We start from the raw sequence: 5324 nt of genomic DNA on the forward strand, positions 1-5324 counted from the left end.
GATAATTTCGTTTATAATATTTATTTATTTTATATAATTTTTGATCATGTTATTGCTTTCATGTAAAAATTATTAGTTTAGTATATAATAAAAAAAATGTTTTTATTTGTGCAATTTGAATTCTTGTAAGTAGAAGATTATATATGAAGGTGGGTTCACTGTTGGATAGCTTTTTAGTAAAAACACTATTTTTTTGAAGAAGGAAATGTGGTAAATGCTGATTTTATCGCATATTATATTAAGAAGGTGATAAAAAGCAGGATCTAATCAAAACTGTAAAATTAAAACTTAGTTGCATGTTACGAGATGTATTTTTATAATCATTGATTAAAATGTAGTTGCATGTTACAGGGTATATGTTTATAGTCATTGCATATTTAGTATTGATAAGGGTTTGTGTTTCTTGTTAGCTTGAAAATCATTTTACATTTTAAAGATTTTGCAAAGCTTTGTGAAAACAAATAAGTAGTTTGTTTGTTTTTTTTAATATTTTTTTATAAGCAAAAGAGAGATTTGATAAATTTTCATTCAATGGTAAATAAAAAAATGGTTGATACATGAGTTGACAAAAATAGTCTCTGATTAAATATCTTAAAAATTTATTCATAACTCTATATCAAAATACCTACTAAAATTATATGAAATTTCTTACCACTGCACCAAATTTTCCTTCAATGATAGTCTTCTTATGATCATGTTTCTACTCTCTAGCACCTAGCCCCTAACTTGTGACCCCTTGAACCTTAACTCTACATAACCATTCATCACTAACCCCCTATCCCATTAACCACCAACTCTAACTTCTAACCAATAATGCATCTAATCCATTGACATATATATCATGTACATGTTGACTATTGTGTTTATGCATCTAAGACACCTAATCCACATAAATCACTCAAGCCTTCACCTAAGACATATAAGCCATCAAATCTACCTATATCACACACCCAATCAACACTCTTAACCCAACACACCTCATATACACCTAATCCAAATTACCCCTAAACTAAACACTTACCAAATAAACACACTCGATATATTCACTTAACATATACACACCTTACTCACAATCCAAATCCAAACCCATATCCGTAACTCACTAAACCTAACCCATAACAACTAATTTATAAAATCTAAATCGATATTAACTTACTTACCCGTAACCCCTAACCAACCACTAATCCAATCATTCTTATTACTCCAAACCTTATTTCACTAACCTTTAACCTATAAAACCTAAATAGATATTAATTCGTTTAACTCCCCTAACTAATCACTAATCCTTAACTCCCTAAAACTTAACCTAACTAATCACTAATCCTTAACTAAAGCTCCCCTAACTAATCACTAATCCTTAACTCCCTAAAACTTAACCTATAACCCTCAAACATTAACCTAGCCCATACTTATTTACTCACTAATGTCCGTAACCCCTATCCCATTATCCAATAACTAAACATTAACTCGATTACCCCCGACTCACTAACTAAGCCAATAAATTACAAAAAATATTAGTTTGAGTTTTAGTAGTCTTATGTAGACTCATAAGTGATGACAATAAGCCTTGGTCAATAAAATCTATTTATCTGTCCTTTGGTCATTTAAAAATATACTAATATTCGATAAGATATTCTTTTGTAAAAGGGGTTAGGTCCTTGGGACACTACTTAAAAGTATTGGGTTAGGTCCTTGCGACACTACTTACATAAAGGGGAAAAATCTTATAAACTATTAACTTTACCGAACATCCTAGTTTCTAGTTTCTACTTTCTTCTTATGAGGTTTTATAGATTTACATTTACTATCAAATATCTCAGAATTAAGATTTTTTTTCAAAATAATGTGTTATGGGCTTTACATCCTAATTTATATGTTTATGGATTTGCATTTATTGCCCAATATCTCAAAATGGAACTTTTATCAAAATAATATGTCATGGGCTTCCCCCTTTTCTATTAAATTAAATTAAATAATATCTCAAAATTAAATTACGATTCTATTATTTTTCTTTTAAATTAATTAACTCCTCTAAGTTACTTTTAACAATGAAGGTTACGAGCATAATAAAAATTACTATTATCAATGATCATTCTTGGACCCACCTTTATTCTTGTGGAATATATATCGAGCTTGAGCAATAGTTGAAAGCACTTTCATTGATGGGAAATGGATGACCATCATTGTTAAGTAATTGATGACGGGTGTTATAACTCGTATGATGACCCTAAATTTTCCTCTTATTTTGGGAAAAACTCTCTCACTAATTATCACATATTTAATGTGATCATAACATAGCACCCTAAGTGGAGATCAGCATTAGTTGCTTTACATTTGCTTGATTAATTGTATAACACTACTTACCACGCATCAATTAAAATATTTGCTACGAAAGTTCTTAATGATTATGAACCTCCCTAACTCAAGATAAGATACTTTAAAATTTAAAAATCCATATTTTTTTTTAAGAAGTGTAAAATATCTATAACATTTTTTTAAAGCAAAATTCAAATATGGAAATATAATGGTTAAGAGCATGTGATTCTTTTTAAGAGATCACAAGTTAAAACTAGAAGGGGTTAGAGTATATATGCTTTCATAGACTTAGTAGTCAAAATAGTTGCGCGGAGGTGGGTCCCTTGTCCCACAAACAAAGGGTTTCATACACCAATTTGGTGTCTTGCTTGGCTATGACCTTAAAATTGGATAAAATAATAATAATAATGAGACAAAACGAGACATATAAATGTCACCATTTTTAATAACATTTTAAGCATGAGGTTTTTTTTCATTTGTCAATCTTACAAAATAGAGAGTTTTAAAAAAACAAGGCAAGAAAAAGATTTAACCTAAGTTTCTTAGCCTTTATATAGTTTGAGAAAGTGCAAGTGAGGTAGACTAAGAAAACGATCTAACTTAAGTTTCGTAGCCTTTATATAGTTTGAGAAAGTGTGGGTGAGGTGGATTGGGAATTGAACATCGCAATAAAAGATAAAGGTTAATTTATATGATTCTTTATTTGTAATATTTAAAAATAAAATTTAATAGCAATATTATTTTTGTGAAGTGAGATTATGTATATTATTTTCTAAAAGATTGGTATACATAATTATCTTATGTTATTGATTTGTTATTTGGGAAATCAGATTAATAGTATAAGTTCAAAGTTTTCAGATTGCTAATTCTATGTGATATTTGATAGACTGTAAAAAAAGAAATTATGACTAGTAGATAAATTAAACTCTAAACTAATAGGCATGCCAATAGCATTAACAATAATGAAATTCTATTTTGAGAGACTAACTTGCTTGGTCTTCATGCTATAGGAGAATCTTCCTGAACCTATGGTTGTGGCTCACTGTCATTGTCAGAGGAAGAAAAGTCAAGATTTGTTAGGTTCTTGACAAGGGATGAGACCTTTTTATTGATCCTGACAACTGTGTCCATTGATTTTTCCATATAGATGAGACAAATTCTCGCTGCGTGTTAGCTTTGTCAGTTAGGAATCTTTCCATGGGATTCTTGATATGCCAGTAAATATTTATATTCCACATATAGGAGGTTGTCCTTGCTCTGGTGCAGTTCCTCACATTTTGGATCCAATCCTTGGTGTCTTATTCAACTTATTTGTCTGGTATGTAGCATCTTGATTGACTAACTTACTCCTATACATCATGGATGTCCCTTTGAACTACTATAGGGATGATATGCATGTAGCACTCCATACTTGCTTGCATTGTGGCCTTGGATCGAATATGATGGCCAAAATAAGGACTATGATCAGAGGTTAGGGAAAATCCAGGCCACCCTCTTCTTTTGCCACACTGAGTAGCAGAGAGTTGACATCTACCCATTAAGTGAGGCTTAAGATTGAGGTAGGGAGTGAAGAGTAATTTGAGTGACGAGGAAAGGAGAAAGGCTTCGTAGGGACCTGATAGGAAAATCGAGAGCATGTTAGGAATATACTTAGAAAACCAATGAAGGAGAGTGAAAAACTTTGCCAGATGAAACATGGTTGGCTAAGGAAAAAAACAAATAAATGAGATTAGAAAGGTGGTAGACAATATAACCAAAGGGATGTCGAGAAGTCACATGGATAGAATGGACATGCCCCTTTGAGTTAACACTCCCAAAATATGGAGACAAAACCAAAAACCAATAAGCCCAATTTCTTATCTCAATACTACTAGCGTGAAATCTGTGATTGAAGCACACACCCAAATTGAAATGATAAATTGGCATTGGCTACTGTAAATTATATTGGAGGTGGAGTTTCCCCTTCTAGCTAATTTCCAGCTAATAAGCATTGCAAACCGAGAATGCAAAAGAACCTCCATGAGTCAACTTTCTAGAACAAGTAACTATGCATAATCTCTTGGTGACCCATGAATGGTGGATTAGCTTCATACAACAATCATCGAACATGGATTATGTATCCTCAGCAAGCCATTCCGTGCCAAAATACTGCAATCATCCTCCATGTATTTCCATTATAACTTCTAAAATTCCCCCGCAAATCAAATTCTAGACAAATTGTCATTCCCCAAATTTCCGCATGATTGGTATTAGGTGTTTTGCAAGCTCCCATAGGTATGTTTTCATGATTGTTTTAGTGTGGTGTACACGGCCATGCAAGCTACCATTTGGAGGGAAAGTTGTCCCCTTTATTTATGTCTTTGACTCTCATCGTGAGTGAAAAAGGGCAGACCCTCACATGAACACCTTCAATTAAAAATTTAGTAATGATATTATTTATGAAAAAAACTTCATATTATAAAAAAAAATCAACACTAAAACTTATTTGGCACCTTAAACTAATTAGACATCCATAAAAAGAAAATATATATATTTTAAAATATATGATATATCCTTGAAATGAAAGTGAAAATCATTTAAAATTAAAAATTATTATAATACATTATAAAATTAAATAGTCTTATAATAAAAAAACCACTTTTAAATGCAATACATTTATGCCAAAGGACCCCTTTCATGTAACCATTTACTATCTATATTTAAATACAAAATTAGTACTCTAATAATTTTGCATGGACAACCCCTTCTTATAGCCATTGAAGTGAAAGTGAAAATCATTTAAGGTTAAAAATTATTACAATACATTGTAAAATTAAATGATCTTCTAATTAAAAAAACCACCTTTAAGTGAAATGCATTTATGCAAAAGTACCCCTTTCATGTAACCATTGACTATCTATAATCTAATACAAAAGTAGTAGTCTAATTATTTTGCATGAACAACGCCTTTCATATAGCCATTGACTAACTTTAATCAAATGCAAAAGTACCTTAATTAATTATTTTAT

Source organism: Pinus tabuliformis, chromosome 3_1, assembly GCF_031772625.1.
Source record: "Pinus tabuliformis cultivar Carrire ecotype Pingquan chromosome 3_1, CPIR1, whole genome shotgun sequence".
Lineage (NCBI taxonomy): Eukaryota > Viridiplantae > Streptophyta > Pinopsida > Pinales > Pinaceae > Pinus > Pinus tabuliformis.